We start from the raw sequence: 16,055 nt of genomic DNA on the forward strand, positions 1-16,055 counted from the left end.
CAACATGAAATATAGCTGACATGCATTGCAAAAAGCATGAAACTTAGTCCGATCACCGGAAAACCTTTCTGGAGTGGGAATTCTTGGTTCAGGAGGGAGCAACATAACTGTAGGAGGAGTGGAGGCAGAAGCCTGGGTATTGGGAGGAACTGATGTGGCCTAGGTAGTAGCTACAGATGTCACAAGTGCAGGCAGGGCCTGAAGATGGCTCTCAAGCTGTGTATAGCCTACTTGCAGGCTCTTGACAGCTTAAGTGTAGCTATATGCTGGCAAATCTCATCCAGAGGTGAGGGCCCCCTCTCAGCTTCCGACATGGCCGTTTGGAGCTGTAACATATCTGGTGGTGAAGCCTATATGTTGAGCAAGGCCTCTCTTACAGCCCTGGCTCTAAGTGCCCGGTGAGTCTGGAAGGTGTCAGTGTGTGTCTGGAGCACAGGATGGCAGGTCTGAACACGCTGGCAGAAGTGCAGAAGCCACTGAAAAGTGCAGACTGGCTGGTGTGTGTGCAGACAGGATAGGCACAAGACAGAGTCGGACAGCTAGGATCAGCAACTAGTGAGCAGATCAGGTTCAGGAGACAAGCAGGAGAGTGATCAGGATTCAGGCCAAGGCTGGTAACAGCAGAATGGTTGAGCAGAAGGAGAAGGCAGAAGTGTAATCCAGGGACAAGCCAGGGGTCGGTACAGGCAGCGTTCAGGCAGAGTCAGAGCCAGGATCAGGTCGGCAACAGAAAAGCTAAAAGAACTGGTAACAGGAACAAAGGAATGTAGTAGACCAAACGGCACTAACACACTGCACTAATACAGTTTAAATAGCTCTTCTGGCACCAATGTGCACTCGCATGCACGCATCCTCTAACTGGCCACAGGCAGGGTTTCTTAGATTTGTGTATCTGTGCACATGAATGTTCCTTTCCTGACACCAGGCCTCTTATGACATGCTCTATACTGCCTTTAGAGGTTTGTAGTGCCTGTGCTGCTCTGACCCAGGACATGAAAAAATGGGCATGGACCCTTTAACCACTTTAGCCCTGGAAGAATTTACCCCCTTCCTGACCGGGCCATTTTTTGCGATACGGCACTGCATCTCTAACTGACAATTGCGCGGTCGTGCGACTCTGTACCCAAATAAAATTGATGTCCTTTTTTCCCACGAATAGAGCTTTCTTTTGGTGGTATTTTCGGTTTTTATTTTTTGCGCTATAAACAAAAAAAGAGCAACAATTTTGAAAAAAACAAAAAAACAATATTTTGTACTTTTTGCTATAATAAATATCCCAAAAATGTTTTTAAAAATCAAATTTCTTTATCAGTTTTGGTCAATATATATTCTTCTACATATTTTTGGTAATAAAATCGCAATAAGCATATATTGATTGGTTTGTGCAAAAGTTATAGCGTCTACAAACTATGGGAAAGATTTATGGCATTTTTATGTCATTTTTATTATTATTATTTTTTTTACTAGTAATGGTGGTGATCTACGATTTTTATCGGGACTGCAACATTGTGGTGGACAGATCAGACACTTTTGACACATTTTTGGGACCATTGACATTTATACAACGATTGGTGCTATAAAAATGCACTGATTACTGTGTAAATGTCACTGGCAGGGAAGGGGCTAACACTAGGGGGCGATCAAGGGGTTAACTGTGTTCCCTCGTGTGTGTTCTAACTATAGGGGGAAGGGACTGACTAGAGGAGAAGACAGATAGTTTTTCCTAGCTAGTAGGAACACAGGATCTGTCTCTCGTCTCCTCACAGAACAGGGATTTGTGTGTTTACACACACACACATCCCTGTTCTGGCTGTCGTGCCCGCGATCGCGCGTGGCTGGCGGTCATCGTGACCACCGCCGGCCACACGCATGAGGGTCGACGTACAGCTACGACAGCTCGCGGGATCGTGCCGACCTGCTGTAGTATAAAGGCGGCAGCTGGTCAACAAGCAGTTAAATGTCAGTTTTTCACTTTAGATGACTTTTATGGCTGGATTGCCCACATTCAAGTACCACATCCAGACACTTGTAAAAGTAACAGTTTTGATTGGACTTCAAAAACAAGTAAACGAAAACAGCTTTCTTCAGTAAAAATAAAGCAAGCGGTCCATAATCCTGATACATTTAAAACAACATAATGACTCACGACCAATATACCAGTTCAGGAAAAAAAAAACAGAAATATTGTAATGCACAATGTTAAAATTCATCTTTAATATTTATATGTATCTTCTTTACTCCTTGAAATGTATTTCTCCCAGTATATGAAGTACCAGAACAACATCATGCCATGAATTATCACTGTACCTTGCCTAAGCCCAGGTTCACACTGAGCTGCGGGAATGAAGCTGTGCGAGTTCAGCTTGCACAATTTTACTTCCACATGTCAGTCCCGATTTCGGCCGCGACTTCAGGGACATCTGTGCAGGTTACTGCACAGATGTCAATGTAAATCGCAGCCCGAAATCGCAAAAAGTAGTACAGAAACTACTTTTTGAAATCGGGGCAGCGCCGCAAATGCGGTGTCACATCGATTAGGACGGTGCGATTTAAGGCAATTGCCACCGATTTGACATGTCTAAACTTTTCAGTGTGAACCGGGGCTTCTACATCTATTTCCTATGATTCTCAGCTCCAACTAGTGGCCATAATACAGTATTTTCCTGATTGAGGTATTTCAGGAAAATACAGCATTATGGCCACTAAATGGAGCCGATGATCATAGAAAATAATCATATTATTCAAAATACGGGTATAATTCTTGATGACTGGGTAAATGCTTGTCATTTGTCAAATATCATTTGTAAAGCAATTTTTAAAAAATAAATAGACAAATAATATTTTTTTTTTTGGTTATATGAGCTCTCACCCTTTATGTAAGGATTAACAACTGGTTCACTACACAAACTGCAGAGGGGTTTCTTACAGATTAGACCCCTTTTTACACAAGAGGTGGGGACACATTTACGCACAAAAGTATTCTTGTTGAGAGCTCGCTCTCAGTTGCACATTTTAGCATAATTTACCACAATAGATACCCCATTAGAGGTAGCGCCACTTACCCCTACCCTATAAATTCTCTATACTATAAGCCACCCTCCAGAAGGGTTGTTGAAGGGGAGGCTGCACACCTAAGTCCGTGAGCGCGGAAACTTCCTTTTATTCAAATAATATTGCAGTACTTTTAGTAGGCCACAGTTTCACAGTGAGCAGCTTTTTGCTGCCAGGGCCGTTTTTGCATTTTTTGCACACATTTAACCACTTTAATACAAGGCACTTATACCCCCTTCCTGCCCAGACCAATTTTCAGCTTTCAATGCTCTCACAATTTGAATGCCAATTACTCAGTCGTGCAACACTGTACTCAAACAAAATGTTTATAATTTTTTTCACACAAATAGAGCTTTCTTTTGGTGGTATTTAATCACCAATGGGTTTTATATTTTTTGGGACATAAGTGAAAAAAGAGCGAAAATTTTCATTTAAAAAAAACACTTTTTTTTTAGTTTCTATGATACAATTTTTCAAATAAATAATTTTTGTTCATAAATTTGGGCCAAAATGTATACTGCTACATATCTTTGGTAAAAATAACCCAAATAAGTGTATATTATTTGGTCTGTGTGAAAGTTATAGAGTCTACAAGCTATAGTGCCAATCATTGAAAATTGAACACACCTGATGTACTGACGGCCTATCTCATTTTTTGAGGCCCTGAAATGTCAGGAAAGTACAAATACCCCCCAAATTTAGTAAGAGGCATGGCGAGTTTTTTGAAGTTGTAATTTTTTCCCGCAATTCTTGGGAATGCGAAGAAAGTATTATTATTTTTTTTCTTTTTACACACAATTGTCATAATAACAAGTTATTTCTCATATGCAGCATATGCATACTTCCAATTACAATCCAAAATACATTCTGTTACTCCTCCCAAGTATGACGATACCACATGTCTGAGACTTTTTCACAGCCTGGCCACATACAGAGGCCCAACATGCAGGGAGCACCATCAGGCATTCTAGGAGCATAAATTACACATCTAATTTCCTAATGACCTATTATACTTTTAAAGGCCCTGGAGCACCAGGACAATGGAATTACCCACAACATGACCCCATTTTAGAAAGCAAACACCCCAATGTATATTCTGTGAGGAATTATGAGTCTTTTGAACGGTTCATTTTTTTCCACAAGTCTTCAAAAAACGTGGAAAGAAAATTAAATTGTATTTTTTTTTACACAAAGTGGTCAATTTATAAGATATTTCTAACACATAGCATGTACACAGCAAAAATTACACCCCAAAATACATTCTGCTACTTGTCCCGAGTATGGCAATACTACATGTGTGAGACTTTTACACAGCCTGGCCACATGCAGGGAGCACCGTCAGGCGTTCTAGGATCAAAATTACACATACAATTTCCTAACAACCTATTACATTTTTGAAGGCCCTGGAGCACAAGGACAATTAAATTGCCCACAAAATGACCCAATTTTGGAAAGCAAACACCCCATAGTATATTCTATGAGGCATAACGAGTTTTTTGAACAGTTAATGTTTTCCACAAGTCTTCGGAAAACATGGTAAGGAAATGAAAACGTATTTTTTTTTTTTGCACATAGTTGTCAATTTATATGTTATTTCTAAAAAACAGCATGTACATAGCAAAAATTACACTCCAAAATACATTATGCTACTCCTCCTAAATATGGCAAAACCACATGTGTGAGACTTTTACACAGCCTGGCCACATAGAGAGGTCCAACATTGAAGTAGTACCTTCAGGCATTCTAGGAGCATAAATTACACATCTAATTTCATTCCTACTTATCACACTTTTGAAGGTCCTGGAGCACCTGGAGTACCCGGTGACAGGTACTCGGGTAATCTGATGGGCTGGTGACAGGTACTTGGGTACTCTGATGTGCTGGTGACAGGTACTTGGGTACTCCGATGAGCTGGTGACAGGTACTCGGGTAATACGAGGGGTTGTGACAGGTACTCGGGTACTCTTATGGGCTGGTGACAGGTACTCGGGTACTCTGATGGGCTGATGACAGGTACTCGGGTACCCTGATGGGCCAGTGACAGGTACTCAGATGTGTTGGTGACAGGTACTTTGATGGGCTGGTGACAGGTCCTCTTTATTACTGGGGTGAGAGGAGGAGGAGAACCCGGTAACAGCTTGTTACAGCGGTTTGTTTACATTCTGTGAATGGCTGTGATTGGACACAGCCGGTCACGTGGTAAAGAGCCAATTTAATTGGCTCTTTACCACGATCAGGGATGGGCTGTGTCAGGGTGACAAGCCTCGTCCCCTGATCGCCACTCTGCAGGCCCCTAGGGGCATGCACAAGGACAGTGCATGTGACCGGCTGTGATTGGACACAGCTGGTCACGTGGTAAAGAGCCAATTTTATCCAATAAAAATTCATATATTTACAAACACATGGGGTAGTTGATTGAGATATATATATATATATATATATATATATATATATATATATATATATTTACAGTACATACACACATTGCAGTTAATACCTATGCAGCCTGTTGACCTAATTAGATTTATATTGATAGAGATAAAAAAAGATGGAATATATTAGAAAAATGTCCATAAAAAATGAATATAAACATATATTAAATCATAAAGGAGTCTTATCAGCCCATAATTAGTACTGGATACGGTAGTTGTTAGCTCAATGTGTTTTGCGGCCTTATAGCCACTCATCAGGAGAAGAACCATAGTAATTATCTGTAAATAAAAAAGACAATCATGTCTAAATAGGGGTAGAGAAGGAAGCGCCACCTGAGTGTAGTATTAACAAATGATGTTTAATGACACCAGGTAAAAACACACTTACAGGATAAAAACATATAAAAGGCTCATCTGTATAGGTATGTGGTCCTCGGTGTTCCCTGATCCTGTGGTGGTGACGCTGCAGGGATGCTGGGCTGCAGAAGGTGGGAGCTCCTTCTGTGGCCATCAAGAAGAGACTAGGGGCCGGCGTGGAGCCTGCATGACGTCACAGGTCGTCCGTCTGCTTCTGGGTTTGGTATCCAGGGGAGGGATCATCCAGGGAGGAGGGCTAGTAGGGAGGTTGAGAGAAGGCTGCGCGCTTGGAGCCACTGCTCCTTCAATAGGCCTAATAGGGAGGTGTCTGCAATGTGCTTTTATATGGCAGTGCTGTGGGATAACAGGTCCCAGCATCTGTCAAAAGAAAGCACAGCGCCACCTGTGGGTGGGAGGGGAACTACAAGGTAACATAATATACACAGAGAGGGCTAGCAGGGAGGTTGAGAGAAGGCTACGCGCTTGGAGCCACTGCTCCTTCAATAGGCCTAATAGGGAGGTGTCTGCAATGTGCTTTTATATGGCAGTGCTGTGGGATAACAGGTCCCAGCATCTGTCAAAAGAAAGCACAGCGCCACCTGTGGGCGGGAGGGGAACTACAAGGTAACATAATATACACAGAGAAAAAAAAAGGAGGTTATATAATAGTCAGTGTCATGGAAACGTATATATGAAGAAGTGCATGGTAGAAAACATGGAGACAATAATATTAACAAAAATGGGAGTAACAATGGGGGCAAAAATGGAGGTAAGTATAAAAATATATATATATATATATATATATATATATATATATATATATATATATACACACACACATACATATACATATATACACATATACACATATATACATATATACACACACACATATGTGCATATGTAAGTATAAAAGCATAACATAATAATAATTCCCATGGTGATGATACAAAAGAACCAGAAAATGCAACGGTAAAGAAAATAAATAAATAAATAAATAAATGTGAAAATGAGAACAAAAATAAAAATATTATAATAAAAATATTAATATTAATAATAAAAAACAAAACAAAAAAAAAAACAATTGGGAAAACACAAGAAACAGGGAAGCACGTATCTGTGCAGGGTTCCTAAAGATATATATATATTGTAGCAAGGCTACATCTGTAGGGGTGGTCTCATGAGGAAACGGGTTGGCTTAAAGTAGTGTGTGCACCTCAATATCCTCGTTCAACCCCCCAGGTGCTAAAGTGCCCAGAGAGTAGATCCAGTAAGTTTCTTGCTGGCAAAGACGTTTATACCGCTCAGCGGCAGGGTATTTGGCCGGGATTAATTCAATGAACCACACACTGAGGCCAGCTGTAGATCGGCCGTGGTGAGTCAGGAAGTGTTTAAGGACGCTGTGGTGGTCACGGCCTTTTTCAATAAAGCGCCGGTGCTCCCCAAAACGTGCCCCTAGGGCTCTGATGGTTCTACCGACATATATTAGGCCACAGGGGCAGGTGAGGCAGTATATAACGAAGTCAGGTGAACAGTTGTAGAATTCTTTTAGGGTATAGTTTTTTCTTTGACAATGAAGGTTTTCTGACCGTGTTGTATGAACTGGCAGGTTAAGCAGAGGGGTTTTTTGCATTGATACATCCCTCTGAGGGGTATCAGGGTAAGTGCTGATGAGGTGGGTTGGGTAGGCTTAATTCTACTGGGTGCAATTTTACTCTTAATGTTTCTGGATTTTCTATATGCTACTTTAGGTTTGGTCAACTGTGGTTCTGAGATGAGGGTCTTCCAACAGAATAGGCCAGTGTGAAGCCAGGATCTTCTCCATTTTCTTGTATTTGTCATGAAATTGCGTGATGAAGTGGGTAGGTTGTTTACCAGTGGTAGGAGGAAGGTTGGGGCCTGGGGATAGACTACGGTAATGATGGAAGGCCGCGTCTATAAGTGGGGTGGGGTATCCTTAGTCTAGGAATTTTTTTGACAGAAGTTGTCCATGGGTGTCATAGTGTGAGTCTCTGGTACAATTCCTTTGAAGGAGGCAGAATTGGCTGCGGGGGATGTTGTTGACCCATCTCGGATGGTGGCAGCTATCATAGTGTATAAATGAATTACCAGCAGTAGGTTTGGTAAAGTTTCTTGCACATATAGTTTTGTTGTCGTGGCAAAGCTCGAGGTCTAGAAAGACCAAAGTGTCAGGGTCAGCAACGTGAGTTGAAGGATAGGCCCAAGCTGTTATGGTTGCAGTATTGTACAAAGGTCATGATGTCATCAAACGTGCCATCCCAGATGATCACTATATCTCGATGTATCGACCGTAATATATCACATGGGCGGCATGGGGATGGTCAGCTGCAAGGTACATATGTTCCCAATATCCCATGGTGAGATTGGCATAACTGGGGGCAAAGTTAGCCCCCATGGCTGTTCCATTGATCTGGAGGTAGTGTGTGCCTTCTGATTCAAAGTAGTTGTGTTTGAGGCAAAAGGTTAAGGCCTCAAGAATGAAATTGGCTTGCCGGGGGTTGGTGAGGGGATCATTGGCCAGGAAGTGCTCAACAGCATGGACTTCCCAAGTGTAAGGCTTCAGCATATCAAGTAGGTGGGGTCCATCACGTATGTAGGACGGGAGGTTCTGTGCCAGAGGTTGAAGGAATTGGTCAATGTAGATGGAGAAGCCACTAGTGACGCTGTCCATAGCGGCTACTATTGGACGGCCAGGGGGATTGGTTAGATCTTTATGGATCTTGGGTAGATGGTAGAAGTAGGGGACTTTATAGAAATTTTTTGTAATAAAAGAGGCTTCGGATTTGGAAATGATTTTTTCTGTCAGGGCTCGGTTGACCAGTATTGCAACTTCAAGGGTGAAACTGGGATGTGGGGTCACTGGAGAGGATGGAGTAAGTATTGGTGTCGGAGAGCAGTCTATGTGATTCACGGACATAATCATCCTTTTCTTGGATCACTATACTACCCCCTTTGTCCGCAGGTTTGATGACAATGGACTGGTTGAGAGTGAGCTGTTCTAGAGCCTGGCGTTCTAAAGGAGAGAAATTGGATTTGATGTAGATGTGTTCACGGTTGGTGTTACACATTTTGATGAAGTCCGAGTATACTACCTGGTAAAAGGTTTGTAGGTAAGGGCCTTTGTTGTTGGTGGGGTTAAAAATGGATTTGGGGCGTAGTGTGGTATGCCTGACTGGAGGAGAGGTGGGGCAGTGTTGGGTGAGCCATTCCAGGTCGGCGTTAAAGTTTTCGGCATATAGTTCCTCGAGTTGAGCACATCCCAGTTCGCCCTTGAAGTTGCAACACATATGGTAAACCTTGAAGGCAATATCAGACATGAGTAATTAGGAACTATGTTTGATATTGCGTTCAGATGGGGTGAAGTCACCCCAGGAAAAGCCAAATTTTGAAGTTGCATACCAATTTACGAATGTCAACATGTGCTAGCTGTTATTACGGGGGATCAAGGGACGTGTTTTGGGGGAGCAACCCCTTCATCTCAGCTAGTTTATTACTGAGGAAGGGGTTGCACCCCCAAAACGCATCCATTGATCTCCTGTGATGGCAGATAGCACATGTTGGCACACTGTGTGCATCCTCAAAATTTGGCTTTTCTAAAAAATCGCTAAAACATTTTTAACATTGTAGCGTACAAAAAACAAAGGGATTTGGAGGGGTTTTAAACTCTCCCCAAAACATCAATGATGTTATTTATTTTTTTGAATAACATCATTGATGTTTTTCTTGATGTTTTCCAAAGCTAAATTACACCCCATTATCTCCCCAATCAGGATCTGTGCACTTTCAGAGGTGAAATGCCCTGGATCCACAACATCACGATCACCTAAAAAGAGAGAAAACCAAAAAAAAAACAGGTATTATAAATATGCCGGCATCCATCTCTTACCTGAGTCTGTGGTCGCAGACACTCACCTGTTGTGGTGCCAATTTCCACCACGTCTTCTTCCTCCTCCTGCTCTTCTTGGGTTGGGGGTATTTCCCCTTCTTACCGAGGTGGGGGGTCTGTGGTCTCCTCGGATGAGGAGTGTCCTTCGAGTCTTTTCTCCCCTATGTAAAACAAAAATGGTATAATTAGCACACAGATATTTGATGGCCGAAATATAAAGATGACACATTGCTTGGAAGTGTGGTACAATTGTCTATTTTGGCAGAGTTCCAAGATGTAGCATTTTTATTGTCTGTTGTCAAGCTTCAAGACTTTACCTGTCTTGTACAAGCTTCACAGATGGAGACCCCCCTATAGTATACACTGGAGCACCTGTGTGGGCCCCCTAATAAAAAGGGTGTTCTGGCACACTAGTGCTCCAGCGTCCAGATGTGAAAACAGCTGCTGAGTGTCCTCTCCTTACACAGAATCTAGTTTACATTTCATTCTAGTCACAAACCCATCTATACAACCCAATATTTTTCATACAAGTAGGCCCTAAAAAATGTGGGCAAATGCATATGGCCTAAACAATGGTGTTTTATAGGCCGAAAGAAAAATGTTTGATACGAACGAATAATGGGCCCATGAATATGAAAGTTGCCATTTTAAACTGTACAACACTTAAGAAAAGCACTTGGAGCAGCACGAATGTAATAAAGACAAAAAAAATAGGAACACAGCACAACTACTTACTTTTTTGCAGCACTCTCCGGATCTTTCTGTACTGCTCGGGCTCTCTTAATTTCAGGTCCGACCACCGCTTCCTGAGCTGATCTTTCGATCGTCGTACCCCGAAATTCCGGTGCAGACTTTTGACCACTTTCGCCATGATCTTGGCCTTTCTGATATCGGGGTTGGGGTAAGGTCCATACTTTCTATCATAGTCGGCCTTCTTCAGGATGTCGACCATCTCCAACATCTCCCCAAAGGACATATTTGAGGCCTTAAATCGTCTCCTTCTGGATCGAGACGTTTCCGGATCCGGGCTTTCCTCCTCCTCCTCCTCGTTGCTATAATTAATACGCACCTGCTCTGACTCCGCCATATGCTCTTCACCCACTGCGCAGAATGAAAAGAGGCGGGGAATAGACTAGAAAGAACGTCAGGGGCGGGTGGAGTTACACGCATGCGCAGTGTGTATAAAGCGTAACACGCGTGCGTAGTACGTACGATCTGTAAACGGAGGAAGGAGTATCGGAGGCGCCGATCGTGATAACGAAGGTAAGAGCCAAACTTGGGCCTATACTGCTTCTAGATTGAGGCCTATATTGTAACTAGATTAGGAGAGTTTTGCCTGACATTAGGGTTTGTCTTGTGTTGTGTCTTGCAGTGAAAATGGATATCTTGAACGATACCGACTTTATGGCAATCTTCATTGACATGTTCAGGGAGCTGCCTTGTCTGTGGCAGAAAAACCACCCACATTATAAGAACCAAACAAAGAGGAAGGCAGCACTGGATCAATTGCTGGAAATTGTGAAGCAGGTGATCCCCACAGCAGGGAACACAAGAAGGTCCAGGATTCGCAGAGATCCGGAGCAGCAGATGACATCTATGTCCCCAGGATGTGGTACTATGACAGGCTGCATTTTCTGGCAGGCCAGACTGAACCCAGGTCATCACTCTCCAGTCTTCCTTCCACGCTTCCTTTGCCCCCAGCTGAGGCTTCTGACGCCCAACCTGGGTATTCCAGGCAGCAACATGTGGAGGAGCCCAGCTTGAGCCAGGTATAGCATTCCTCTAAATAGTTCAGGTTGTCCAATCAATGATGTTAACTAGATGTTAGTTTGGAGTACTAATTTATGTTTGGGATTGATGATGCAGAAACTAAAACCATGTCCCTTTTTTATACACAGGGAAGTCTCAGCCAGGAGGTGGCCGGGCCGAGCAGGCTGCCTGATATCCAGGTCCTTCCCCTGCACCCGCAAAGAGAAAGTGGCAGGAAGAGGAGTAACCTAGAGGAGGCTGCCATAGGTCTCTTTTGGAAGGATACAGAGGCCCTGACAGCCCCCCACACTGTGGAGGAGGACTTTGCTGGCATAATTGCCTGTAAAATGCAGCGGATGGAGGAGGGCCAACAACTCATGTGTGAGTCATTAATGTTGGAAGCTCTCAATAAGGGGTTGAGGGGCCAAATAACATCTGCTTCCCACATTTGTGACCTCACACATGGTCCTCCTCCTCCTCCTCCAGGTCCTTCTACTTCTCCTCCTCCTCCTCCTCCTCCAGGTCCTACTATTCCTCCTCCTCCTCCAGGTCCTACTCCTCCTCCTGCCACATCTCCAACAGCAGAGCCACAGCTGGGAAGGAAGCGTGGAAAGAAGACCAGAAAGTGATGACCCTGGGTCCAGTCTGGTCTTGCAAAAGATGCAGCCTCTTGTGGTACCACAACCTGGGGACACAGATGTCATCTGCTGCTTTCCAGATCTCTGGGACTTCTGGACCAGACTGCACTTCCTTACATATGGACTCCTCAGGCCACCAATTTTGATGTTAAAGAATTGATGTCTGCCCTGGGGGTCCAAGGCTTCACTAATTTCTGCTGTTTCTCCAGTGTTGCCTCCCTCTTTGTTTGGTTCTGAGCCCTTAATAAAGGATTTTTGGTTTCAATTATACTCTATGTGTGTTTTCCTTCAAAAAGGACAGTTTGTTTGTGAGGATTCAGGTATATTTCTAAAGTACAATGTGAAATTAACAAGGGACACCAACACCAAACAATCTCCTTGAGATTAAACGAAGGACCTAGTAATATAGTACCTCAAATTGCAGGGTGACTGCTGCAGGTACTAGGTAGAGATTGATGTAGATTAAATAATATAAGATATCAATGGTGTTGTGGTAACTTGACACATAAAACACACACAAAAATATTCTGGAGTAAAACTAAAAATAAAATAAAACAAAGATCAGCCTTGGAAAAAATACAAACCTAAAAAAAAAAAAAAAAAAATGCCTTAAAAAAAAACCAAAAAAAAAAAAAAAAATTATTTTTGTCAGATGTGACAAATCAAAATATATTGAGGGAATCCCGATAAATAATAAAGAAGAAGAAGAAGTTTGTGAGAAGTCTGTGTGAATATGAGCAGCAAAACTACTTCATTCTTCTCACATTATAAAGAAGAAGAGAGTGCGCTGTATTAAACCATTTTTAATATTGCACCGTGACAAAAGTGTTGTATCCATTGCAAACGCTAAGTTTACCAGACAGAGCTGTTCCGAATTTCTTCTGAGCATGCGTGGCACTTTGTGCATCTGAACAGGCCACACACGGTCGGAATTGACGCGATCGGATTTTGTTGTCGGAAAATTTTATAGCCTGCTCTCAAACTTTGTGTGTCGGAAAATACGATGGAAAGTGTCCGATGGAGCCCACACACGGTCGGAATTTCCGACAACACGCTCCGATCGGACATTTTCCATCGGAAAATCCGACCGTGTGTACGGGGCATTAGAGTTTTTCTTTAAATTGTTGACATTCCCTGCTGGCACCACAAATTGTGGAAAGGAATTCCACATTTGTTTAGTGAAGTTGCCCATGCTATCCAGCCACAGCATGCAGAAGAGGTGGTGGACTGGCTTACTGAAAGATACTCATCCTCCTCATCCTCTATGACCTAAGCTGACACTGCACGCAGTCCACCACAGCTTCCAGAGCTTATTCTGCCTCCTTGTCCACAGCTATTCTTGCCAAAGCCCCAGCATCATGCATGGAAGAGTCAGCTAAATTATTTGAACACAATATCAGCCACTTGCTTCTTGAGGATGCACAGACATTACTTGATTCTGATGTTCTTTCTGAGGTAGAGGAAGGGAGTAACATTGGCCTACAGAGAGGGGAGAACACTGATAAACAACAAATTGGCACTCATGTTTCCCCAACCACAGCATATTGCCAAGTTGGCTCCAGTGATAATGAGGATGGAGGGGATGATAATGAGGTCACTGAAACGACCAGGGTGCCGGGTAGAGCAGAGGAGGAAAATGAGGGGGAGAAACAACTCAAACGAGGCAGAATGTCTTCCAGAGGCAGCCATCATGGAAGAGTAGCGAGCAGTCTCCCTATTCCATCAGATTATGAAGCTGTTATCTCCTGGCCCACTTCCCACAGCTCAGCTGTGTAGACCTTTTTTAGCACATGTGCAGTCGAACTGTTGCAATTTGCAATCTCTGCCGCAAGCAGATCTAGCGTGGCAAAAATACCAGCCATTTGGGTATCACAATGCTTGACAAGGCATTTATCCTCCCACCACTCAGCCTGTTGGCAAGAGCACCTGAAAGCCACACACAAGGGACACAATTCTTCTCCTCCTCACTCCACACCTTTCATGTTTACCTCCTCTATTTCTCATGACCTCTCAGCAGCCTCCACTGACTGGGATGATGGTATAACAAGGGGTGTCACAGGTCCTTGCAACACGTCTGCCAGCAGCACACCTCCAGCTGTAGAGTATAGCAGGCAAATTTCTCTGTCCCAGCTGCTGCATCAAAAATAAATAAATACACTGCCTGCCACCCACATGCTCAGCATTAAAATTCCAGCTTGTCCAAATAAAGAAAGCTTGCAGGGAAAATCAATTTAAATGTCTTTTTTTGTTCTTTATAAATGTCAGTTTTGCTGCAGCAGGTTCTATACATGGTACAGATGTGCCACTTTACAGGCAGATTAAGGGGACCCCCCCAGGCACTATATTTAAAAGAATTTTTAATTTTTATTGTTTCATTTTAACCACTTGCCGACCAACCGCCGCAGTTGTACTGCGGCAGAATGGCTCGGCTGGGCGAAACAACGTTATGTAACGTTGCTTCGCCCTGTGGCCACTAGGGGCGCGCGCACGCACCCCCTGCTCGCCCACGGAGCCGATGCGAGTGCCTGGCAGCTGGGATCACCGCCTGGCTCCGTGATCTCTTGGGGCATATGGAGAACCAGGATCTGTGTGTGTAAACACACAGTTTCTGGTTCTCTGAGGGGAGAAGTGACAGATTGCCTGTTCATACAGAGTATGAACAGCGATCTATCTCTTCCCCTACACAGTCCACTCCCCCTTCAGTTAGAACACACACTAGGGAACACATTAACAACTTGATCGCCCCCTAGTGTTAACCCCTTCCCTGCCAGTGACATTTTTACAGTAATCAATGCATTTTTATAGCACTGATCGCTGTAAAAATGCCTATGGTCCCAAAAATGTGTCAAAATTGTCTGACGTGTCCGCCATAATGTCGCAGTCCCGATAAAAATTGCAGATTGCCGCCATTACTAATAAAAAAAAAAAAAAAATAATAAAAATGCCATTAAACTATCCCCTATTTTGTAGACGCTATAACATTTGTGCAAACCAATCAATATATGCTTATTGCAATTATAAATTAAATTATAATATTTATTATAGCAAAAACAAAAAAATATTGCGTTTCTTTTTCAAAATTGTTGCTCTTTTTTTGTTTATAGCGCAAAAAAAAAAACCCGCAGAGGTGATCAAATACCACCAAAAGAAAGCTCTCTTTGTGGGAAAAAAGGATGTAAATTTTATTTGGGTGCAACGTTGCACGTCCGCACAATTGTCAGTTAAATTGACGCAGTGCCGAATCTTTAAAAGTGCTCTGGTCAGGAGGGGGGTAAAATCTTTTGGGGCTGAAGCGGTTAAGCATCATTAAAATTACAGCCCCTTTAGAAATTATCTTTTTTTAAAGTTTTTTTGCATTGGTACATGTCCCCCAGGGCATTGGTCGGGCCCCCATATCCTTTTTATGGGCAATAACTTACATGTACTGTAAGCCTTCAAATGGGGACTTTTGATTTTTTTAAGCTGGGGTCCCATAGATTTCAATAGGTTTTGTCGTTCAGGTCTGAACTTTTGCGATTGCAAGAGTTCTGGCGCGAACCGGGGGGTGTTCAGCCATCACATGCCTGACAAAGGGATCCTGCATGGCTCCGAAACATTGCACTACACCATTTTGTGATGTAATCTTTCTTAAAAACCATTTGGACAAAATTGATGATCCTTGGTGTGCTGGCAAATATCTACTTATTAGTTAAATTATTTGAACACAGCTTCAGCCACTTGCTTCTTGACGATGCACACAGGCATTACTTGATTCACATGTTGGTTCTGAGGTTGAGGAAGGGACTAACATGAGCCTACAGAGAGGGCATAACACTGATAAACAACAAAGTGGCAGTCATGTTCCCCCATGAACTTGGACCTGAATGTACTATAATTTAACTTCTTCACATAAGGCTTGCCCACTGTGGTGCAAAACTTTGT

Source organism: Aquarana catesbeiana, linkage group LG07 (genome assembly GCF_042186555.1).
Source record: "Aquarana catesbeiana isolate 2022-GZ linkage group LG07, ASM4218655v1, whole genome shotgun sequence".
In the NCBI taxonomy this organism is placed as follows: Eukaryota; Metazoa; Chordata; class Amphibia; order Anura; family Ranidae; genus Aquarana; species Aquarana catesbeiana.